The sequence below is a fragment of the Cavia porcellus genome, unplaced genomic scaffold, assembly GCF_034190915.1.
Source record: "Cavia porcellus strain 051 isolate PalLab524CR breed Dunkin Hartley unplaced genomic scaffold, mCavPor4.1 scaffold_1, whole genome shotgun sequence".
Taxonomy (NCBI): domain Eukaryota; kingdom Metazoa; phylum Chordata; class Mammalia; order Rodentia; family Caviidae; genus Cavia; species Cavia porcellus.
The window spans coordinates 5,806,647-5,834,186 of record NW_026947484.1 but is presented as its reverse complement, the minus strand read 5'-3'; positions in this window follow the sequence as shown (position 1 = coordinate 5,834,186).

Here is a 27,540-nt window from a genome sequence, read left to right as displayed (position 1 = left end):
GAAAACATCACGGGGTGGTGCGCATTGTATGGGTGTGTGTTACATTACATTCACTAAGAGGAGTGAGAAAAACATCACGGGGTGGTGCGCATTGTATGGGTGTGTGTTACATTACATTCACTAGTAGGAGTGAGAAAAACATCACGGGGTGGTGCGCATTGTATGGGTGTGTGTTACATTACATTCACTAGTAGGAGTGAGAAAAACATCACGGGGTGGTGCGCATTGTATGGGTGTGTGTTACATTACATTCACTAGTAGGAGTGAGAAAAACATCACGGGGTGGTGCGCATTGTATGGGTGTGTGTTACATTACATTCACTAGTAGGAGTGAGAAAAACATCACGGGGTGGTGCGCATTGTATGGGTGTGTGTTACATTACATTCACTAGTAGGAGTGAGAAAAACATCACGGGGTGGTGCGCATTGTATGGGTGTGTGTTACATTACATTCACTACTAGGAGTGAGAAAAACATCACGGGGTGGTGCGCATTTTATGGGTGTGTGTTACATTAGATTCACTAGTAGGAGTGAGAAAAACATCACGGGGTGGTGCGCATTGTATGGGTGTGTGTTACATTACATTCACTAGTAGGAGTGAGAAAAACATCACGGGGTGGTGCGCATTGTATGGGTGTGTGTTACATTACATTCACTAGTAGGAGTGAGAAAAACATCACGGGGTGGTGCGCATTGTATGGGTGTGTGTTACATTACATTCACTAGTAGGAGTGAGAAAAACATCACGGGGTGGTGCGCATTGTATGGGTGTGTGTTACATTACATTCACTAGTAGGAGTGAGAAAATCATCACGGGGTGGTGCGCATTGTATGGGTGTGTGTTAAATTACATTCACTAGTAGGAGTGAGAAAAACATCACGGGGTGGTGCGCATTGTATGGGTGTGTGTTACATTACATTCACTACCAGGAGTGAGAAAAACATCACGGGGTGGTGCGCATTGTATGGGTGTGTGTTACATTACATTCACTAGTAGGAGTGAGAAAAACATCACGGGGTGGTGCGCATTGTATGGGTGTGTGTTACATTACATTCACTAGTAGGAGTGAGAAAAACATCACGGGGTGGTGCGCATTGTATGGGTGTGTGTTACATTAGATTCACTAGTAGGAGTGAGAAAAACATCACGGGGTGGTGCGCATTGTATGGGTGTGTGTTACATTAGATTCACTAGTAGGAGTGAGAAAAACATCACGGGGTGGTGCGTATTGTATGGGTGTGTGTTACATTACATTCACTAGTAGGAGTGAGAAAAACATCACGGCGTGGTGCGCATTGTATGGGTGTGTGTTACATTACATTCACTAGTAGGAGTGAGAAAAACATCACGGGGTGGTGCGCATTGTATGGGTGTGTGTTACATTACATTCACTAGTAGGAGTGAGAAAAACATCACGGGGTGGTGCGCATTGTATGGGTGTGTGTTACAATACATTCACTACCAGGAGTGAGAAAAACATCACGGGGTGGTGCGCATTGTATGGGTGTGTGTTACATTACATTCACTAGTAAGAGTGAGAAAAACATCACGGGGTGGTGCACATTGTATGAGTGTGTGTTACATTACATTCACTAGTAGGAGTGAGAAAAACATCACGGGGTGGTGCGCATTGTATGGGTGTGTGTTACATTACATTCACTAGTAGGAGTGAGAAAATCATCACGGGGTGGTGCGCATTGTATGGGTGTGTGTTAAATTACATTCACTAGTAGGAGTGAGAAAAACATCACGGGGTGGTGCGCATTGTATGGGTGTGTGTTACATTACATTCAATACCAGGAGTGAGAAAAACATCACGGGGTGGTGCGCATTGTATGGGTGTGTGTTACATTACATTCACTACCAGGAGTGAGAAAAACATCACGGGGTGGTGCGCATTGTATGGGTGTGTGTTACATTACATTCACTAGTAGGGGTGAGAAAAACATCACGGTGTGGTGCGCATTGTATGGGTGTGTGTTACATTACATTCACTAGTAGGGGTGAGAAAAACATCACGGGGTGGTGCGCATTGTATGGGTGTGTGTTACATTACATTCACTAGTAGGGGTGAGAAAAACATCACGGGGTGGTGCGCATTGTATGGGTGTGTGTTACATTACATTCACTAGTAGGGGTGAGAAAAACATCACGGGGTGGTGCGCATTGTATGGGTGTGTGTTACATTACATTCACTAGTAGGAGTTAGAAAAACATCACGGGGTGGTGCGCATTGTATGGGTGTGTGTTACATTACATTCACTAGTAGGAGTGAGAAAAACATCACCGGGTGGTGCACATTGTATGGGTGTGTGTTACATTACATTCACTAGTAGGAGTGAGAAAAACATCACGGGGTGGTGCGCATTGTATGGGTGTGTGTTACATTACATTCACTAGTAGGAGTGAGAAAAACATCACGGGGTGGTGCGAATTGTATGGGTGTGTGTTACATTAGATTCACTAGTAGGAGTGGGAAAAACATAATGGGGTGTTGCGCATTGTATGGGTGTGTGTTACATTACATTCACTAGTAGGAGTGAGAAAAACATCACGGGGTGGTGCGCATTGTATGGGTGTGTGTTACATTACATTCACTAGTAGGAGTGAGAAAAGCATCACGGGGTGGTGCGCATTGTATGGGTGTGTGTTACATTACATTCACTAGTAGGAGTGAGAAAAGCATCACGGGGTGGTGCGCATTGTATGGGTGTGTGTTACATTAGATTCACTAGTAGGAGTGAGAAAAACATCACGGGGTGGTGCGCATTTTATGGGTGTGTGTTACATTAGATTCACTAGTAGGAGTGAGAAAAACATCACGGGGTGGTGCGCATTGTATGGGTGTGTGTTACATTACATTCACTAGTAGGAGTGAGAAAAACATCACGGGGTGGTGCGCATTGTATGGGTGTGTGTTACATTACATTCACTAGTAGGAGTGAGAAAAACATCACGGGGTGGTGCGCATTGTATGGGTGTGTGTTACATTACATTCACTAGTAGGAGTGAGAAAAACATCACGGGGTGGTGCGCATTGTATGGGTGTGTGTTACATTACATTCACTAGTAGGAGTGAGAAAAACATCACGGGGTGGTGCGCATTGTATGGGTGTGTGTTACATTACATTCACTAGTAGGAGTGAGAAAAACATCACGGGGTGGTGCGCATTGTATGGGTGTGTGTTACATTACATTCACTACTAGGAGTGAGAAAAACATCACGGGGTGGTGCGCATTGTATGGGTGTGTGTTACATTAGATTCACTAGTAGGAGTGAGAAAAACATCACGGGGTGGTGCGCATTGTATGGGTGTGTGTTACATTACATTCACTAGTAGGAGTGAGAAAAAGATCACGGGGTGGTGCGCATTGTATGGGTGTGTGTTACATTACATTCACTAGTAGGAGTGAGAAAAACATCACGGGGTGGTGCGCATTGTATGGGTGTGTGTTACATTACATTCACTACTAGGAGTGAGAAAAACATCACGGGGTGGTGCGCATTGTATGGGTGTGTGTTACATTAGATTCACTAGTAGGAGTGAGAAAAACATCACGGGGTGGTGCGCATTTTATGGGTGTGTGTTACATTACATTCACTAGTAGGAGTGAGAAAAACATCACGGGGTGGTGCGCATTGTATGGGTGTGTGTTACATTACATTCACTAGTAGGAGTGAGAAAAACATCACGGGGTGGTGCGCATTGTATGGGTGTGTGTTACATTACATTCACTAGTAGGAGTGAGAAAAACATCACGGGGTGGTGCGCATTGTATGGGTGTGTGTTACATTACATTCACTAGTAGGAGTGAGAAAATCATCACGGGGTGGTGCGCATTGTATGGGTGTGTGTTAAATTACATTCACTAGTAGGAGTGAGAAAAACATCACGGGGTGGTGCGCATTGTATGGGTGTGTGTTACATTACATTCACTAGTAGGAGTGAGAAAAACATCACGGGGTGGTGCGCATTGTATGGGTGTGTGTTACATTACATTCACTAGTAGGAGTGAGAAAAACATCACGGGGTGGTGCGCATTGTATGGGTGTGTGTTACATTACATTCACTAGTAGGAGTGAGAAAAACATCACGGGGTGGTGCGCATTTTATGGGTGTGTGTTACATTAGATTCACTAGTAGGAGTGAGAAAAACATCACGGGGTGGTGCGCATTGTATGGGTGTGTGTTACATTAGATTCACTATTAGGAGTGAGAAAAACATCACGGGGTGGTGCGCATTGTATGGGTGTGTGTTACATTACATTCACTAGTAGGAGTGAGAAAAACATCACGGGGTGGTGCGCATTGTATGGGTGTGTGTTACATTACATTCACTACCAGGAGTGAGAAAAACATCACGGGGTGGTGCGCATTGTATGGGTTTGTGTTACATTACATTCACTACCAGGAGTGAGAAAAACATCACGGGGTGGTGCGCCTTGGTATGGGTGTGTGTTACAATACATTCACTACCAGGAGTGAGAAAAACATCACGGGGTGGTGCGCATTGTATGGGTGTGTGTTACATTACATTCACTACTAGGAGTGAGAAAAACATCACGGGGTGGTGCGCATTGTATGGGTGTGTGTTACATTACATTCAATAGTAGGAGTGAGAAAAACATCACGGGGTGGTGCGCATTGTATTGGTGTGTGTTACATTAGATTCACTAGGAGGAGTGAGAAAAACATCACGGGGTGGTGCGCATTGTATGGGTGTGTGTTACATTACATTCACTAGTAGGAGTGAGAAAAACATCACGGGGTGGTACGCATTGTATGGGTGTGTGTTACATTACATACACCAGTAGGAGTGAGAAAAACATCACGGGGTGGTGCGCATTGTATGGGTGTGTGTTACATTACATTCACTAGTAGGAGTGAGAAAAACATCACGGGGTGGTGCGCATTGTATGGGTGTGTGTTACATTACATTCACTAGTGGGAGTGAGAAAAACATCACGGGGTGGTGCGCATTGTATGGGTGTGTGTTACATTAGATTCACTACTAGGAGTGAGAAAAACATCACGGGGAGGTGCGCATTGTATGGGTGTGTGTTACATTACATTCACTAGTGGGAGTGAGAAAAACATCACGGGGTGGTGCGCATTGTATGGGTGTGTGTTACATTACATTCACTAGTAGGAGTGAGAAAAACATCACGGGGTGGTGCGCATTGTATGGGTGTGTGTTACATTACAATCACTACCAGGAGTGAGAAAAACATCACGGGGTGGTGCGCATTGTATGGGTGTGTGTTACAATACATTCACTACCAGGAGTGAGAAAAACATCACGGGGTGGTGCGCATTGTATGGGTGTGTGTTACATTACATTCACTTGTAGGAGTGAGAAAAACATCACGGGGTGGTGCGCATTGTATGGGTGTGTGTTACATTAGATTCACTAGTAGGAGTGAGAAAAACATCATGGGGTGGTGCGCATTGTATGGGTGTGTGTTACATTAGATTCACTAGTAGGAGTGAGAAAAACATCACGGGGTGGTGCGCATTGTATGGGTGTGTGTTACATTAGATTCACTAGAAGGAGTGAGAAAAACATCACGGCGTGGTGCGCATTGTATGGGTGTGTGTTACATTACATTCACTAGTAGGAGTGAGAAAAACATCACGGGGTGGTGCGCATTGTATGGGTGTGTGTTACATTACATTCACTAGTAGGAGTGAGAAAAACATCACGGGGTGGTGCGCATTGTATGGGTGTGTGTTACATTAGATTCACTAGTAGGAGTGAGAAAAACATAATGGGGTGGTGCGCATTGTATGGGTGTGTGTTACATTACATTCACTAGTAGGAGTGAGAAAAACATCACGGGGTGGTGCGCATTGTATGGGTGTGTGTTACATTACATTCACTAGTAGGAGTGAGAAAAACATCACGGGGTGGTGCGCATTGTATGGGTGTGTGTTACATTACATTCACTAGTAGGAGTGAGAAAAACATCACGGGGTGGTGCGCGTTGTATGGGTGTGTGTTACATTACATTCACTAGTAGGAGTGAGAAAAACATCACGGGGTGGTGCGCATTGTATGGGTGTGTGTTACATTACATTCACTAGTAGGAGTGAGAAAAACATCACGCGGTGGTGCGCATTGTATGGGTGTGTTTTACATTACATTCACTAGTAGGAGTGAGAAAAACATCACGGGGTGGTGCGCATTGTATGGGTGAGTGTTACATTACATTCACTAGTAGGAGTGAGAAAAACATCACGGGGTTGTGCGCATTGTATGGGTGTGTGTTACATTACATTCACTACCAGGAGTGAGAAAAACATCACAGGGTGGTGCGCATTGTATGGGTGTGTGTTACATTACATTCACCAGTAGGAGTGAGAAATACATCACAGGGTTGTGCGCATTGTATGGGTGTGTGTTACATTACATTCACTACCAGGAGTGAGAAAAACATCACGGGGTGGTGCGCATTGTATGGGTGTGTGTTACATTACATTCACTAGTAGGAGTGAGAAAAACATCACGGGGTGGTGCGCATTGTATGGGTGTGTGTTACATTACATTCACTAGTAGGAGTGAGAAAAACATCAAGGGGTGGTGTGCAATGTATGGGTGTGTGTTACATTACAATCACTACCAGGAGTGAGAAAAACATCACGGGGTGGTGCGCATTGTATGGGTGTGTGTTACAATACATTCACTACCAGGAGTGAGAAAAACATCACGGGGTGGTGCGCATTGTATGGGTGTGTGTTACATTACATTCACTACCAGGAGTGAGAAAAACATCACGGGGTGGTGCGCATTGTATGGGTGTGTGTTACATTACATTCACTAGTAGGAGTGAGAAAAACATCACGGGTTGGTGCGCATTGTATGGGTGTGTGTTACATTACATTCACTAGTAGGAGTGAGAAAAACATCACGGCGTGGTGCGCATTGTATGGGTGTGTGTTACATTACATTCACTAGTAGGAGTGAGAAAAACATCACGGCGTGGTGCGCATTGTATGGGTGTGTGTTATATTATATTCACTAGTGGGAGTGAGAAAATCATCACGGGGTGGTGCGCATTGTATGGGTGTGTGTTAAATTACATTCACTAGTAGGAGTGAGAAAAACATCACGGGGTGGTGCGCATTTTATGGGTGTGTGTTACATTAGCTTCACTAGTAGGAGTGAGAAAAACATCACGGGGTGGTGCGCATTGTATGGGTGTGTGTTACATTACATTCACTAGTAGGAGTGAGAAAAACATCACGGGGTGGTGCGCATTGTATGGGTGTGTGTTACATTACATTCACTAGTAGGAGTGAGAAAAATATCACGGGGTGGTGCGCATTGTATCGGTGTGTGTTACATTACATTCACTAGTAGGAGTGAGAAAAACATCACGGGGTGGTGCGCATTGTATGGCTGTGTGTTACATTACAATCACTACCAGGAGTGAGAAAAACATCACGGGGTGGTGCGCATTGTATGGGTGTGTGTTACAATACATTCACTACCAGGAGTGAGAAAAACATCACGGGGTGGTGCGCATTGTATGGGTGTGTGTTACATTACATTCACTACCAGGAGTGAGAAAAACATCACGGGGTGGTGCGCATTGTATGGGTGTGTGTTACATTACATTCACTAGTAGGAGTGAGAAAAACATCACGGGGTGGTGCGCATTGTATGGGTGTGTGTTACATTACATTCACTAGTAGGAGTGAGAAAAACATCACGGGGTGGTGCGCATTGTATGGGTGTGTGTTACATTACATTCACTAGTAGGAGTGAGAAAATCATCACGGGGTGGTGCGCATTGTATGGGTGTCTGTTACATTACATTCACTAGTAGGAGTGAGAAAAACATCACGGGGTGGTGCGCATTGTATGGGTGTGTGTTACATTAGATTCACTAGAAGGAGTGAGAAAAACATAATGGGGTGGTGCGCATTGTATGGGTGTGTGTTACATTACATTCACTAGTAGGAGTGAGAAAAACATCACGGGGTGGTGCGCATTGTATGGGTGTGTGTTACATTGCATTCACTAGTAGGAGTGAGAAAAACATCACGGGGTGGTGCGCATTGTATGGGTGTGTGTTACATTACATTCACTAGTAGGAGTGAGAAAAACATCACGGGGTGGTGCGCATTGTATGGGTGTGTGTTACATTACATTCACTAGTAGGAGTGAGAAAAACATCACGGGGTGGTGCGCATTGTATGGGTGTGTGTTACATTACATTCACTAGTAGGAGTGAGAAAAACATCACGCGGTGGTGCGCATTGTATGGGTGTGTTTTACATTACATTCACTAGTAGGAGTAAGAAAAACATCACGGGGTGGTGCGCATTGTATGGGTGTGTGTTACATTACATTCACTAGTAGGAGTGAGAAAAACATCACGGGGTTGTGCGCATTGTATGGGTGTGTGTTACATTACATTCACTACCAGGAGTGAGAAAAACATCACGGGGTGGTGCGCATTGTATGGGTGTGTGTTACATTACATTCACTAGTAGGAGTGAGAAAAACATCACGGGGTGGTGCGCATTGTATGGGTGTGTGTTACATTACATTCACTACCAGGAGTGAGAAAAACATCACGGGGTGATGCGCATTGTATGGGTGTGTGTTACATTACATTCACTAGTAGGAGTGAGAAAAACATCACGGGGTGGTGCGCATTGTATGGGTGTGTGTTACATTACAATCACTACCAGGAGTGAGAAAAACATCACGGGGTGGTGCGCATTGTATGGGTGTGTGTTACATTACAATCACTACCAGGAGTGAGAAAAACATCACGGGGTGGTGCGCATTGTATGGGTGTGTGTTACAATACATTCACTACCAGGAGTGAGAAAAACATCACGGGGTGGTGCGCATTGTATGGGTGTGTGTTACATTACATTCACTACCAGGAGTGAGAAAAACATCACGGGGTGGTGCGCATTGTATGGGTGTGTGTTACATTACATTCACTAGTAGGAGTGAGAAAAACATCACGGGGTGGTGCGCATTGTATGGGTGTGTGTTACATTAGATTCACTAGTAGGAGTGAGAAAAACATCACGGGGTGGTGCGCATTGTATGGGTGTGTGTTACAATTCATTCACTACCAGGAGTGAGAAAAACATCACGGGGTGGTGCGCATTGTATGGGTGTGTGTTACATTACATTCACTACCAGGAGTGAGAAAAACATCACGGGGTGGTGCGCATTGTATGGGTGTGTGTTACATTACATTCACTGGTAGGAGTGAGAAAAACATCACGCGGTGGTGCGCATTGTATGGGTGTGTGTTACATTACATTCACTAGTAGGAGTGAGAAAAACATCACGGGGTGGTGCGCATCTTATGGGTGTGTGTTACATTAGATTCACCAGTAGGAGTGAGAAAAACATCACGGGGTGGTGCGCATTGTATGGGTGTGTGTTACATTACATTCACTACTAGGTGTGAGAAAAACATCACGGGGTGGTGCGCATTGTATGGGTGTGTGTTACATTAGATTCACTAGTAGGAGTGAGAAAAACATCACGGGGTGGTGCGCATTGTATGGGTGTGTGTTACATTACATTCACTAGTAGGAGTGAGAAAAACATCACGGGGTGGTGCGCATTGTATGGGTGTGTGTTACATTACATTCACTACCAGGAGTGAGAAAAACATCACGGGGTGGTGCGCATTGTATGGGTGTGTGTTACATTACATTCACTAGTAGGAGTGAGAAAAACATCACGGGGTGGTGCGCATTGTATGGGTGTGTGTTACATTACATTCACTAGTAGGAGTGAGAAAAACATCACGGGGTGGTGCGCATTGTATGGGTGTGTGTTACATTACAATCACTACCAGGAGTGAGAAAAACATCACTTGGTGGTGCGCATTGTATGGGTGTGTGTTACAATACATTCACTACCAGGAGTGAGAAAAACATCACGGGGTGGTGCGCATTGTATGGGTGTGTGTTACATTACATTCACTACCAGGAGTGAGAAAAACATCACGGGGTGGTGCGCATTGTATGGGTGTGTGTTACATTACATTCACTAGTATTAGTGAGAAAAACATCACGGGGTGGTGCGCATTGAATGGGTGTGTGTTACATTAGATTCACTAGTAGGAGTGAGAAAAACATCACGGGGTGGTGCGCATTGTATGGGTGTGTATTACAATTCATTCACTACCAGGAGTGAGAAAAATATCACGGGGTGGTGCGCATTGTATGGGTGTGTGTTACATTACATTCACTACCATGAGTGAGAAAAACATCACGGGGTGGTGCGCATTGTATGGGTGTGTGTTACATTACATTCACTAGTAGGAGTGAGAAAAACATCACGGGGTGGTGCGCATTGTATGGGTGTGTGTTACATTAGATTCACTAGTAGGAGTGAGAAAAACATCACGGGGTGGTGCGCATTGTATGGGTGTGTGTTACATTACATTCACTAGTAGGAGTGAGAAAAACATCACGGGGTGGTGCGCATTGTATGGGTGTGTGTTACATTACATTCACTCGTAGGAGTGAGAAAAACATCACGGGGTGGTGCGCATTGTATGGGTGTGTGTTACATTACATTCACTAGTAGGAGTGAGAAAAACATCACGGGGTGGTGCGCATTGTATGGGTGTGTGTTACATTAGATTCACTAGTAGGAGTGAGAAAAACATCACGGGGTGGTGCGCATTGTATGGGTGTGTGTTACATTACATTCACTAGTAGGAGTGAGAAAAACATCACGGGGTGGTGCGCATTGTATGGGTGTGTGTTACATTACATTCACTAGTAGGAGTGAGAAAAACATCACGGGGTGGTGCGCATTGTATGGGTGTGTGTTACATTACATTCACTACTAGGTGTGAGAAAAACATCACGGGGTGGTGCGCATTGTATGGGTGTGTGTTACATTAGATTCACTAGTAGGAGTGAGAAAAACATCACGGGGTGGTGCGCATTGTATGGGTGTGTGTAACATTACATTCACTAGTAGGAGTGAGAAAAACATCACGGGGTGGTGTGCATTGTATGGGTGTGTGTTACGTTAGATTCACTAGTAGGAGTGAGAAAAACATCACGGGGTGGTGCGCATTGTATGGGTGTGTGTTACGTTAGATTCACTAGTAGGAGTGAGAAAAACATCACGGGGTGGTGCGCATTGTATGGGTGTGTGTTACATTACATTCACTAGTAGGAGTGAGAAAAACATCACGGGGTGGTGCGCATTGTATGGGTGAGTGTTACATTACATTCACTAGTAGGAGTGAGAAAAACATCACGGGGTGGTGCGCATTGTATGGGTGTGTGTTACATTACATTCACTACTAGGAGTGAGAAAAACATCACGGGGTGGTGCGCATTGTATGGGTGTGTGTTACATTAGATTCACTAGTAGGAGTGAGAAAAACATCACGGGGTGGTGCGCATTGTATGGGTGTGTGTTACATTACATTCACTAGTAGGAGTGAGAAAAAGATCACGGGGTGGTGCGCATTGTATGGGTGTGTGTTACATTACATTCACTAGTAGGAGTGAGAAAAACATCACGTTGTGCGCATTGTATGGGTGTGTGTTACATTACATTCACTACTAGGAGTGAGAAAAACATCACGGGGTGGTGCGCATTGTATGGGTGTGTGTTACATTAGATTCACTAGTAGGAGTGAGAAAAACATCACGGGGTGGTGCGCATTTTATGGGTGTGTGTTACATTACATTCACTAGTAGGAGTGAGAAAAACATCACGGGGTGGTGCGCATTGTATGGGTGTGTGTTACATTACATTCACTAGTAGGAGTGAGAAAAACATCACGGGGTGGTGCGCATTGTATGGGTGTGTGTTACATTACATTCACTAGTAGGAGTGAGAAAAACATCACGGGGTGGTGCGCATTGTATGGGTGTGTGTTACATTACATTCACTAGTAGGAGTGAGAAAATCATCACGGGGTGGTGCGCATTGTATGGGTGTGTGTTAAATTACATTCACTAGTAGGAGTGAGAAAAACATCACGGGGTGGTGCGCATTGTATGGGTGTGTGTTACATTACATTCACTAGTAGGAGTGAGAAAAACATCACGGGGTGGTGCGCATTGTATGGGTGTGTGTTACATTACATTCACTAGTAGGAGTGAGAAAAACATCACGGGGTGGTGCGCATTGTATGGGTGTGTGTTACATTACATTCACTAGTAGGAGTGAGAAAAACATCACGGGGTGGTGCGCATTTTATGGGTGTGTGTTACATTAGATTCACTAGTAGGAGTGAGAAAAACATCACGGGGTGGTGCGCATTGTATGGGTGTGTGTTACATTAGATTCAATAGTAGGAGTGAGAAAAACATCACGGGGTGGTGCGCATTGTAGGGTGTGTGTTACATTACATTCACTAGTAGGAGTGAGAAAAACATCACGGGGTGGTGCGCATTGTATGGGTGTGTGTTACATTACATTCACTACCAGGAGTGAGAAAAACATCACGGGGTGGTGCGCATTGTATGGGTTTGTGTTACATTACATTCACTACCAGGAGTGAGAAAAACATCACGGGGTGGTGCGCCTTGGTATGGGTGTGTGTTACAATACATTCACTACCAGGAGTGAGAAAAACATCACGGGGTGGTGCGCATTGTATGGGTGTGTGTTACATTACATTCACTACTAGGAGTGAGAAAAACATCACGGGGTGGTGCGCATTGTATGGGTGTGTGTTACATTACATTCACTAGTAGGAGTGAGAAAAACATCACGGGGTGGTGCGCATTGTATTGGTGTGTGTTACATTAGATTCACTAGGAGGACTGAGAAAAACATCACGGGGTGGTGCGCATTGTATGGGTGTGTGTTACATTACATTCACTAGTAGGAGTGAGAAAAACATCACGGGGTGGTGCGCATTGTATGGGTGTGTGTTACATTACATACACCAGTAGGAGTGAGAAAAACATCACGGGGTGGTGCGCATTGTATGGGTGTGTGTTACATTACATTCACTAGTAGGAGTGAGAAAAACATCACGGGGTGGTGCGCATTGTATGGGTGTGTGTTACATTACATTCACTAGTGGGAGTGAGAAAAACATCACGGGGTGGTGCGCATTGTATGGGTGTGTGTTACATTACATTCACTAGTGGGAGTGAGAAAAACATCACGGGGTGGTGCGCATTGTATGGGTGTGTGTTACATTACATTCACTAGTGGGAGTGAGAAAAACATCACGGGGTGGTGCGCATTGTATGGGTGTGTGTTACATTACATTCACTAGTAGGAGTGAGAAAAACATCACGGGGTGGTGCGCATTGTATGGGTGTGTGTTACATTACATTCACTACCAGGAGTGAGAAAAACATCACGGGGTGGTGCGCATTGTATGGGTGTGTGTTACAATACATTCACTACCAGGAGTGAGAAAAACATCACGGGGTGGTGCGCATTGTATGGGTGTGTGTTACATTACATTCACTACCAGGAGTGAGAAAAACATCATGGGGTGGTGCGCAATGTATGGGTGTGTGTTACATTACATTCACTAGTAGGAGTGAGAAAAACATCACGGGGTGGTGCGCATTGTATGGGTGTGTGTTACATTACATTCACTAGTAGGAGTGAGAAAAACATCACGGGGTGGTGCGCATTGTATGGGTGTGTGTTACATTACAATCACTACCAGGAGTGAGAAAAACATCACGGGGTGGTGCGCATTGTATGGGTGTGTGTTACAATACATTCACTACCAGGAGTGAGAAAAACATCACGGGGTGGTGCGCATTGTATGGGTGTGTGTTACATTACATTCACTTGTAGGAGTGAGAAAAACATCACGGGGTGGTGCGCATTGTATGGGTGTGTGTTACATTAGATTCACTAGTAGGAGTGAGAAAAACATCATGGGGTGGTGCGCATTGTATGGGTGTGTGTTACATTAGATTCACTAGTAGGAGTGAGAAAAACATCACGGGGTGGTGCGCATTGTATGGGTGTGTGTTACATTAGATTCACTAGAAGGAGTGAGAAAAACATCACGGCGTGGTGCGCATTGTATGGGTGTGTGTTACATTACATTCACTAGTAGGAGTGAGAAAAACATCACGGGGTGGTGCGCATTGTATGGGTGTGTGTTACATTACATTCACTAGTAGGAGTGAGAAAAACATCACGGGGTGGTGCACATTGTATGGGTGTGTGTTACATTAGATTCACTAGTAGGAGTGAGAAAAACATAATGGGGTGGTGCGCATTGTATGGGTGTGTGTTACATTACATTCACTAGTAGGAGTGAGAAAAACATCACGGGGTGGTGCGCATTGTATGGGTGTGTGTTACATTACATTCACTAGTAGGAGTGAGAAAAACATCACGGGGTGGTGCGCATTGTATGGGTGTGTGTTACATTACATTCACTAGTAGGAGTGAGAAAAACATCACGGGGTGGTGCGCGTTGTATGGGTGTGTGTTACATTACATTCACTAGTAGGAGTGAGAAAAACATCACGGGGTGGTGCGCGTTGTATGGGTGTGTGTTACATTACATTCACTAGTAGGAGTGAGAAAAACATCACGCGGTGGTGCGCATTGTATGGGTGTGTTTTACATTACATTCACTAGTAGGAGTGAGAAAAACATCACGGGGTGGTGCGCATTGTATGGGTGAGTGTTACATTACATTCACTAGTAGGAGTGAGAAAAACATCACGGGGTTGTGCGCATTGTATGGGTGTGTGTTACATTACATTCACTACCAGGAGTGAGAAAAACATCACGGGGTGGTGCGCATTGTATGGGTGTGTGTTACATTACATTCACCAGTAGGAGTGAGAAATACATCACAGGGTTGTGCGCATTGTATGGGTGTGTGTTACATTACATTCACTACCAGGAGTGAGAAAAACATCACGGGGTGGTGCGCATTGTATGGGTGTGTGTTACATTACATTCACTAGTAGGAGTGAGAAAAACATCACGGGGTGGTGCGCATTGTATGGGTGTGTGTTACATTACATTCACTAGTAGGAGTGAGAAAAACATCACGGGGTGGTGTGCAATGTATGGGTGTGTGTTACATTACAATCACTACCAGGAGTGAGAAAAACATCACGGGGTGGTGCGCATTGTATGGGTGTGTGTTACAATACATTCACTACCAGGAGTGAGAAAAACATCACGGGGTGGTGCGCATTGTATGGGTGTGTGTTACATTACATTCACTACCAGGAGTGAGAAAAACATCACGGGGTGGTGCGCATTGTATGGGTGTGTGTTACATTACATTCACTAGTAGGAGTGAGAAAAACATCACGGGTTGGTGCGCATTGTATGGGTGTGTGTTACATTACATTCACTAGTAGGAGTGAGAAAAACATCACGGCGTGGTGCGCATTGTATGGGTGTGTGTTACATTACATTCACTAGTAGGAGTGAGAAAAACATCACGGCGTGGTGCGCATTGTATGGGTGTGTGTTACATTATATTCACTAGTGGGAGTGAGAAAATCATCACGGGGTGGTGCGCATTGTATGGGTGTGTGTTAAATTACATTCACTAGTAGGAGTGAGAAAAACATCACGGGGTGGTGCGCATTTTATGGGTGTGTGTTACATTAGCTTCACTAGTAGGAGTGAGAAAAACATCACGGGGTGGTGCGCATTGTATGGGTGTGTGTTACATTACATTCACTAGTAGGAGTGAGAAAAACATCACGGGGTGGTGCGCATTGTATGGGTGTGTGTTACATTACATTCACTAGTAGGAGTGAGAAAAATATCACGGGGTGGTGCGCATTGTATCGGTGTGTGTTACATTACATTCACTAGTAGGAGTGAGAAAAACATCACGGGGTGGTGCGCATTGTATGGCTGTGAGTTACATTACAATCACTACCAGGAGTGAGAAAAACATCACGGGGTGGTGCGCATTGTATGGGTGTGTGTTACAATACATTCACTACCAGGAGTGAGAAAAACATCACGGGGTGGTGCGCATTGTATGGGTGTGTGTTACATTACATTCACTACCAGGAGTGAGAAAAACATCACGGGGTGGTGCGCATTGTATGGGTGTGTGTTACATTACATTCACTAGTAGCAGTGAGAAAAACATCACGGGGTGGTGCGCATTGTATGGGTGTGTGTTACATTACATTCACTAGTAGGAGTGAGAAAAACATCACGGGGTGGTGCGCGTTGTATGGGTGTGTGTTACATTACATTCACTAGTAGGAGTGAGAAAAACATCACGGGGTGGTGCGCGTTGTATGGGTGTGTGTTACATTACATTCACTAGTAGGAGTGAGAAAAACATCACGGGGTGGTGCGCATTGTATGGGTGTGTGTTACATTACATTCACTAGTAGGAGTGAGAAAAACATCACGCGGTGGTGCGCATTGTATGGGTGTGTTTTACATTACATTCACTAGTAGGAGTGAGAAAAACATCACGGGGTGGTGCGCATTGTATGGGTGAGTGTTACATTACATTCACTAGTAGGAGTGAGAAAAACATCACGGGGTTGTGCGCATTTTATGGGTGTGTGTTACATTACATTCACTACCAGGAGTGAGAAAAACATCACAGGGTGGTGCGCATTGTATGGGTGTGTGTTACATTACATTCACCAGTAGGAGTGAGAAATACATCACAGGGTTGTGCGCATTGTATGGGTGTGTGTTACATTACATTCACTACCAGGAGTGAGAAAAACATCACGGGGTGGTGCGCATTGTATGGGTGTGTGTTACATTACATTCACTAGTAGGAGTGAGAAAAACATCACGGGGTGGTGCGCATTGTATGGGTGTGTGTTACATTACATTCACTAGTAGGAGTGAGAAAAACATCAAGGGGTGGTGTGCAATGTATGGGTGTGTGTTACATTACAATCACTACCAGGAGTGAGAAAAACATCACGGGGTGGTGCGCATTGTATGGGTGTGTGTTACAATACATTCACTACCAGGAGTGAGAAAAACATCACGGGGTGGTGCGCATTGTATGGGTGTGTGTTACATTACATTCACTACCAGGAGTGAGAAAAACATCACGGGGTGGTGCGCATTGTATGGGTGTGTGTTACATTACATTCACTAGTAGGAGTGAGAAAAACATCACGGGTTGGTGCGCATTGTATGGGTGTGTGTTACATTACATTCACTAGTAGGAGTGAGAAAAACATCACGGCGTGGTGCGCATTGTATGGGTGTGTGTTACATTACATTCACTAGTAGGAGTGAGAAAAACATCACGGCGTGGTGCGCATTGTATGGGTGTGTGTTACATTATATTCACTAGTGGGAGTGAGAAAATCATCACGGGGTGGTGCGCATTGTATGGGTGTGTGTTAAATTACATTCACTAGTAGGAGTGAGAAAAACATCACGGGGTGGTGCGCATTTTATGGGTGTGTGTTACATTAGCTTCACTAGTAGGAGTGAGAAAAACATCACGGGGTGGTGCGCATTGTATGGGTGTGTGTTACATTACATTCACTAGTAGGAGTGAGAAAAACATCACGGGGTGGTGCGCATTGTATGGGTGTGTGTTACATTACATTCACTAGTAGGAGTGAGAAAAATATCACGGGGTGGTGCGCATTGTATCGGTGTGTGTTACATTACATTCACTAGTAGGAGTGAGAAAAACATCACGGGGTGGTGCGCATTGTATGGCTGTGTGTTACATTACAATCACTACCAGGAGTGAGAAAAACATCACGGGGTGGTGCGCATTGTATGGGTGTGTGTTACAATACATTCACTACCAGGAGTGAGAAAAACATCACGGGGTGGTGCGCATTGTATGGGTGTGTGTTACATTACATTCACTACCAGGAGTGAGAAAAACATCACGGGGTGGTGCGCATTGTATGGGTGTGTGTTACATTACATTCACTAGTAGGAGTGAGAAAAACATCACGGGGTGGTGCGCATTGTATGGGTGTGTGTTACATTACATTCACTAGTAGGAGTGAGAAAAACATCACGGGGTGGTGCGCATTGTATGGGTGTGTGTTACATTACATTCACTAGTAGGAGTGAGAAAATCATCACGGGGTGGTGCGCATTGTATGGGTGTCTGTTACATTACATTCACTAGTAGGAGTGAGAAAAACATCACGGGGTGGTGCGCATTGTATGGGTGTGTGTTACATTAGATTCACTAGAAGGAGTGAGAAAAACATAATGGGGTGGTGCGCATTGTATGGGTGTGTGTTACATTACATTCACTAGTAGGAGTGAGAAAAACATCACGGGGTGGTGCGCATTGTATGGGTGTGTGTTACATTGCATTCACTAGTAGGAGTGAGAAAAACATCACGGGGTGGTGCGCATTGTATGGGTGTGTGTTACATTACATTCACTAGTAGGAGTTAGAAAAACATCACGGGGTGGTGCACATTGTATGGGTGTGTGTTACATTACATTCACTAGTAGGAGTGAGAAAAACATCACGGGGTGGTGCGCATTGTATGGGTGTGTGTTACATTACATTCACTAGTAGGAGTGAGAAAAACATCACGCGGTGGTGCGCATTGTATGGGTGTGTTTTACATTACATTCACTAGTAGGAGTAAGAAAAACATCACGGGGTGGTGCGCATTGTATGGGTGTGTGTTACATTACATTCACTAGTAGGAGTGAGAAAAACATCACGGGGTTGTGCGCATTGTATGGGTGTGTGTTACATTACATTCACTACCAGGAGTGAGAAAAACATCACGGGGTGGTGCGCATTGTATGGGTGTGTGTTACATTACATTCACTAGTAGGAGTGAGAAAAACATCACGGGGTGGTGCGCATTGTATGGGTGTGTGTTACATTACATTCACTACCAGGAGTGAGAAAAACATCACGGGGTGATGCGCATTGTATGGGTGTGTGTTACATTACATTCACTAGTAGGAGTGAGAAAAACATCACGGGGTGGTGCGCATTGTATGGGTGTGTGTTACATTACAATCACTACCAGGAGTGAGAAAAACATCACGGGGTGGTGCGCATTGTATGGGTGTGTGTTACATTACAATCACTACCAGGAGTGAGAAAAACATCACGGGGTGGTGCGCATTGTATGGGTGTGTGTTACAATACATTCACTACCAGGAGTGAGAAAAACATCACGGGGTGGTGCGCATTGTATGGGTGTGTGTTACATTACATTCACTACCAGGAGTGAGAAAAACATCACGGGGTGGTGCGCATTGTATGGGTGTGTGTTACAATACATTCACTAGTAGGAGTGAGAAAAACATCACGGGGTGGTGCGCATTGTATGGGTGTGTGTTACATTAGATTCACTAGTAGGAGTGAGAAAAACATCACGGGGTGGTGCGCATTGTATGGGTGTGTGTTACAATTCATTCACTACCAGGAGTGAGAAAAACATCACGGGGTGGTGCGCATTGTATGGGTGTGTGTTACATTACATTCACTACCAGGAGTGAGAAAAACATCACGGGGTGGTGCGCATTGTATGGGTGTGTGTTACATTACATTCACTGGTAGGAGTGAGAAAAACATCACGCGGTGGTGTGCATTGTATGGGTGTGTGTTACATTACATTCACTAGTAGGAGTGAGAAAAACATCACGGGGTGGTGCGCATCTTATGGGTGTGTGTTACATTAGATTCACCAGTAGGAGTGAGAAAAACATCACGGGGTGGTGCGCATTGTATGGGTGTGTGTTACATTACATTCACTACTAGGTGTGAGAAAAACATCACGGGGTGGTGCGCATTGTATGGGTGTGTGTTACATTAGATTCACTAGTAGGAGTGAGAAAAACATCACGGGGTGGTGCGCATTGTATGGGTGTGTGTTACATTACATTCACTAGTAGGAGTGAGAAAAACATCACGGGGTGGTGCGCATTGTATGGGTGTGTGTTACATTACATTCACTACCAGGAGTGAGAAAAACATCACGGGGTGGTGCGCATTGTATGGGTGTGTGTTACATTACATTCACTAGTAGGAGTGAGAAAAACATCACGGGGTGGTGCGCATTGTATGGGTGTGTGTTACATTACATTCACTAGTAGGAGTGAGAAAAACATCACGGGGTGGTGCGCATTGTATGGGTGTGTGTTACATTACAATCACTACCAGGAGTGAGAAAAACATCACTTGGTGGTGCGCATTGTATGGGTGTGTGTTACAATACATTCACTACCAGGAGTGAGAAAAACATCACGGGGTGGTGCGCATTGTATGGGTGTGTGTTACATTACATTCACTACCAGGAGTGAGAAAAACATCACGGGGTGGTGCGCATTGTATGGGTGTGTGTTACATTACATTCACTAGTATTAGTGAGAAAAACATCACGGGGTGGTGCGCATTGAATGGGTGTGTGTTACATTAGATTCACTAGTAGGAGTGAGAAAAACATCACGGGGTGGTGCGCATTGTATGGGTGTGTGTTACAATTCATTCACTACCAGGAGTGAGAAAAATATCACGGGGTGGTGCGCATTGTATGGGTGTGTGTTACATTACATTCACTACCATGAGTGAGAAAAACATCACGGGGTGGTGCGCATTGTATGGGTGTGTGTTACATTACATTCACTAGTAGGAGTGAGAAAAACATCACGGGGTGGTGCGCATTGTATGGGTGTGTGTTACATTAGATTCACTAGTAGGAGTGAGAAAAACATCACGGGGTGGTGCGCATTGTATGGGTGTGTGTTACATTACATTCACTAGTAGGAGTGAGAAAAACATCACGGGGTGGTGCGCATTGTATGGGTGTGTGTTACATTACATTCACTCGTAGGAGTGAGAAAAACATCACGGGGTGGTGCGCATTGTATGGGTGTGTGTTACATTACATTCACTAGTAGGAGTGAGAAAAACATCACGGGGTGGTGCGCATTGTATGGGTGTGTGTTACATTAGATTCACTAGTAGGAGTGAGAAAAACATCACGGGGTGGTGCGCATTGTATGGGTGTGTGTTACATTACATTCACTAGTAGGAGTGAGAAAAACATCACGGGGTGGTGCGCATTGTATGGGTGTGTGTTACATTACATTCACTAGTAGGAGTGAGAAAAACATCACGGGGTGGTGCGCATTGTATGGGTGTGTGTTACATTACATTCACTACTAGGTGTGAGAAAAACATCACGGGGTGGTGCGCATTGTATGGGTGTGTGTTACATTAGATTCACTAGTAGGAGTGAGAAAAACATCACGGGGTGGTGCGCATTGTATGGGTGTGTGTAACATTACATTCACTAGTAGGAGTGAGAAAAACATCACGGGGTGGTGTGCATTGTATGGGTGTGTGTTACGTTAGATTCACTAGTAGGAGTGAGAAAAACATCACGGGGTGGTGCGCATTGTATGGGTGTGTGTTACGTTAGATTCACTAGTAGGAGTGAGAAAAACATCACGGGGTGGTGCGCATTGTATGGGTGTGTGTTACATTACATTCACTAGTAGGAGTGAGAAAAACATCACGGGGTGGTGCGCATTGTATGGGTGTGTGTTACATTACATTCACTAGTAGGAGTGAGAAAAACATCACGGGGTGGTGCGCATTGTATGGGTGTGTGTTACATTACATTCACTACTAGGAGTGAGAAAAACATCACGGGGTGGTGCGCATTGTATGGGTGTGTGTTACATTAGATTCACTAGTAGGAGTGAGAAAAACATCACGGGGTGGTGCGCATTGTATGGGTGTGTGTTACATTACATTCACTAGTAGGAGTGAGAAAAAGATCACGGGGTGGTGCGCATTGTATGGGTGTGTGTTACATTACATTCACTAGTAGGAGTGAGAAAAACATCACGGGGTGGTGCGCATTGTATGGGTGTGTGTTACATTACATTCACTACTAGGAGTGAGAAAAACATCACGGGGTGGTGCGCATTGTATGGGTGTGTGTTACATTAGATTCACTAGTAGGAGTGAGAAAAACATCACGGGGTGGTGCGCATTGTATGGGTGTGTGTTACATTACATTCACTACTAGGAGTGAGAAAAACATCACGGGGTGGTGCGCATTGTATGGGTGTGTGTTACATTACATTCACTAGTAGGAGTGAGAAAAACATCACGGGGTGGTGCGCATTGTATGGGTGTGTGTTACATTACATTCACTAGTAGGAGTGAGAAAAACATCACGGGGTGGTGCGCATTGTATGGGTGTGTGTTACATTACATTCACTAGTAGGAGTGAGAAAATCATCACGGGGTGGTGCGCATTGTATGGGTGTGTGTTAAATTACATTCACTAGTAGGAGTGAGAAAAACATCACGGGGTGGTGCGCATTGTATGGGTGTGTGTTACATTACATTCACTAGTAGGAGTGAGAAAAACATCACGGGGTGGTGCGCATTGTATGGGTGTGTGTTACATTACATTCACTAGTAGGAGTGAGAAAAACATCACGGGGTGGTGCGCATTGTATGGGTGTGTGTTACATTACATTCACTAGTAGGAGTGAGAAAAACATCACGGGGTGGTGCGCATTTTATGGGTGTGTGTTACATTAGATTCACTAGTAGGAGTGAGAAAAACATCACGGGGTGGTGCGCATTGTATGGGTGTGTGTTACATTACATTCAATAGTAGGAGTGAGAAAAACATCACGGGGTGGTGCGCATTGTAGGGTGTGTGTTACATTACATTCACTAGTAGGAGTGAGAAAAACATCACGGGGTGGTGCGCATTGTATGGGTGTGTGTTACATTACATTCACTACCAGGAGTGAGAAAAACATCACGGGGTGGTGCGCATTGTATGGGTTTGTGTTACATTACATTCACTACCAGGAGTGAGAAAAACATCACGGGGTGGTGCGCCTTGGTATGGGTGTGTGTTACAATACATTCACTACCAGGAGTGAGAAAAACATCACGGGGTGGTGCGCATTGTATGGGTGTGTGTTACATTACATTCACTACTAGGAGTGAGAAAAACATCACGGGGTGGTGCGCATTGTATGGGTGTGTGTTACATTACATTCACTAGTAGGAGTGAGAAAAACATCACGGGGTGGTGCGCATTGTATTGGTGTGTGTTACATTAGATTCACTAGGAGGAGTGAGAAAAACATCACGGGGTGGTGCGCATTGTATGGGTGTGTGTTACATTACATTCACTAGTAGGAGTGAGAAAAACATCACGGGGTGGTGCGAATTGTATGGGTGTGTGTTACATTACATACACCAGTAGGAGTGAGAAAAACATCACGGGGTGGTGCGCATTGTATGGGTGTGTGTTACATTACATTCACTAGTAGGAGTGAGAAAAACATCACGGGGTGGTGCGCATTGTATGGGTGTGTGTTACATTACATTCACTAGTGGGAGTGAGAAAAACATCACGGGGTGGTGCGCATTGTATGGGTGTGTGTTACATTACATTCACTAGTGGGAGTGAGAAAAACATCACGGGGTGGTGCGCATTGTATGGGTGTGTGTTACATTACATTCACTAGTGGGAGTGAGAAAAACATCACGGGGTGGTGCGCATTGTATGGGTGTGTGTTACATTACATTCACTAGTAGGAGTGAGAAAAACATCACGGGGTGGTGCGCATTGTATGGGTGTGTGTTACATTACATTCACTACCAGGAGTGAGAAAAACATCACGGGGTGGTGCGCATTGTATGGGTGTGTGTTACAATACATTCACTACCAGGAGTGAGAAAAACATCACGGGGTGGTGCGCATTGTATGGGTGTGTGTTACATTACATTCACTACCAGGAGTGAGAAAAACATCATGGGGTGGTGCGCAATGTATGGGTGTGTGTTACATTACATTCACTAGTAGGAGTGAGAAAAACATCACGGGGTGGTGCGCATTGTATGGGTGTGTGTTACATTACATTCACTAGTAGGAGTGAGAAAAACATCACGGGGTGGTGCGCATTGTATGGGTGTGTGTTACATTACAATCACTACCAGGAGTGAGAAAAACATCACGGGGTGGTGCGCATTGTATGGGTGTGTGTTACAATACATTCACTACCAGGAGTGAGAAAAACATCACGGGGTGGTGCGCATTGTATGGGTGTGTGTTACATTACATTCACTTGTAGGAGTGAGAAAAACATCACGGGGTGGTGCGCATTGTATGGGTGTGTGTTACATTAGATTCACTAGTAGGAGTGAGAAAAACATCATGGGGTGGTGCGCATTGTATGGGTGTGTGTTACATTAGATTCACTAGTAGGAGTGAGAAAAACATCACGGGGTGGTGCGCATTGTATGGGTGTGTGTTACATTAGATTCACTAGAAGGAGTGAGAAAAACATCACGGCGTGGTGCGCATTGTATGGGTGTGTGTTACATTACATTCACTAGTAGGAGTGAGAAAAACATCACGGGGTGGTGCGCATTGTATGGGTGTGTGTTACATTACATTCACTAGTAGGAGTGAGAAAAACATCACGGGGTGGTGCACATTGTATGGGTGTGTGTTACATTAGATTCACTAGTAGGAGTGAGAAAAACATAATGGGGTGGTGCGCATTGTATGGGTGTGTGTTACATTACATTCACTAGTAGGAGTGAGAAAAACATCACGGGGTGGTGCGCATTGTATGGGTGTGTGTTACATTACATTCACTAGTAGGAGTGAGAAAAACATCACGGGGTGGTGCGCATTGTATGGGTGTGTGTTACATTACATTCACTAGTAGGAGTGAGAAAAACATCACGGGGTGGTGCGCGTTGTATGGGTGTGTGTTACATTACATTCACTAGTAGGAGTGAGAAAAACATCACGGGGTGGTGCGCATTGTATGGGTGTGTGTTACATTACATTCACTAGTAGGAGTGAGAAAAACATCACGCGGTGGTGCGCATTGTATGGGTGTGTTTTACATTACATTCACTAGTAGGAGTGAGAAAAACATCACGGGGTGGTGCGCATTGTATGGGTGAGTGTTACATTACATTCACTAGTAGGAGTGAGAAAAACATCACGGGGTTGTGCGCATTGTATGGGTGTGTGTTACATTACATTCACTACCAGGAGTGAGAAAAACATCACAGGGTGGTGCGCATTGTATGGGTGTGTGTTACATTACATTCACCAGTAGGAGTGAGAAATACATCACAGGGTTGTGCGCATTGTATGGGTGTGTGTTACATTACATTCACTACCAGGAGTGAGAAAAACATCACGGGGTGGTGCGCATTGTATGGGTGTGTGTTACATTACATTCACTAGTAGGAGTGAGAAAAACATCACGGGGTGGTGCGCATTGTATGGGTGTGTGTTACATTACATTCACTAGTAGGAGTGAGAAAAACATCACGGGGTGGTGTGCAATGTATGGGTGTGTGTTACATTACAATCACTACCAGGAGTGAGAAAAACATCACGGGGTGGTGCGCATTGTATGGGTGTGTGTTACAATACATTCACTACCAGGAGTGAGAAAAACATCACGGGGTGGTGCGCATTGTATGGGTGTGTGTTACATTACATTCACTACCAGGAGTGAGAAAAACATCACGGGGTGGTGCGCATTGTATGGGTGTGTGTTACATTACATTCACTAGTAGGAGTGAGAAAAACATCACGGGTTGGTGCGCATTGTATGGGTGTGTGTTACATTACATTCACTAGTAGGAGTGAGAAAAACATCACGGCGTGGTGCGCATTGTATGGGTGTGTGTTACATTACATTCACTAGTAGGAGTGAGAAAAACATCACGGCGTGGTGCGCATTGTATGGGTGTGTGTTACATTATATTCACTAGTGGGAGTGAGAAAATCATCACGGGGTGGTGCGCATTGTATGGGTGTGTGTTAAATTACATTCACTAGTAGGAGTGAGAAAAACATCACGGGGTGGTGCGCATTTTATGGGTGTGTGTTACATTAGCTTCACTAGTAGGAGTGAGAAAAACATCACGGGGTGGTGCGCATTGTATGGGTGTGTGTTACATTACATTCACTAGTAGGAGTGAGAAAAACATCACGGGGTGGTGCGCATTGTATGGGTGTGTGTTACATTACATTCACTAGTAGGAGTGAGAAAAATATCACGGGGTGGTGCGCATTGTATCGGTGTGTGTTACATTACATTCACTAGTAGGAGTGAGAAAAACATCACGGGGTGGTGCGCATTGTATGGCTGTGTGTTACATTACAATCACTACCAGGAGTGAGAAAAACATCACGGGGTGGTGCGCATTGTATGGGTGTGTGTTACAATACATTCACTACCAGGAGTGAGAAAAACATCACGGGGTGGTGCGCATTGTATGGGTGTGTGTTACATTACATTCACTACCAGGAGTGAGAAAAACATCACGGGGTGGTGCGCATTGTATGGGTGTGTGTTACATTACATTCACTAGTAGCAGTGAGAAAAACATCACGGGGTGGTGCGCATTGTATGGGTGTGTGTTACATTACATTCACTAGTAGGAGTGAGAAAAACATCACGGGGTGGTGCGCATTGTATGGGTGTGTGTTACATTACATTCACTAGTAGGAGTGAGAAAATCATCACGGGGTGGTGCGCATTGTATGGGTGTCTGTTACATTACATTCACTAGTAGGAGTGAGAAAAACATCACGGGGTGGTGCGCATTGTATGGGTGTGTGTTACATTAGATTCACTAGAAGGAGTGAGAAAAACATAATGGGGTGGTGCGCATTGTATGGGTGTGTGTTACATTACATTCACTAGTAGGAGTGAGAAAAACATCACGGGGTGGTGCGCATTGTATGGGTGTGTGTTACATTGCATTCACTAGTAGGAGTGAGAAAAACATCACGGGGTGGTGCGCATTGTATGGGTGTGTGTTACATTACATTCACTAGTAGGAGTGAGAAAAACATCACGGGGTGGTGCGCATTGTATGGGTGTGTGTTACATTACATTCACTAGTAGGAGTGAGAAAAACATCACGGGGTGGTGCGCATTGTATGGGTGTGTGTTACATTACATTCACTAGTAGGAGTGAGAAAAACATCACGCGGTGGTGCGCATTGTATGGGTGTGTTTTACATTACATTCACTAGTAGGAGTAAGAAAAACATCACGGGGTGGTGCGCATTGTATGGGTGTGTGTTACATTACATTCACTAGTAGGAGTGAGAAAAACATCACGGGGTTGTGCGCATTGTATGGGTGTGTGTTACATTACATTCACTACCAGGAGTGAGAAAAACATCACGGGGTGGTGCGCATTGTATGGGTGTGTGTTACATTACATTCACTAGTAGGAGTGAGAAAAACATCACGGGGTGGTGCGCATTGTATGGGTGTGTGTTACATTACATTCACTACCAGGAGTGAGAAAAACATCACGGGGTGATGCGCATTGTATGGGTGTGTGTTACATTACATTCACTAGTAGGAGTGAGAAAAACATCACGGGGTGGTGCGCATTGTATGGGTGTGTGTTACATTACAATCACTACCAGGAGTGAGAAAAACATCACGGGGTGGTGCGCATTGTATGGGTGTGTGTTACATTACAATCACTACCAGGAGTGAGAAAAACATCACGGGGTGGTGCGCATTGTATGGGTGTGTGTTACAATACATTCACTACCAGGAGTAAGAAAAA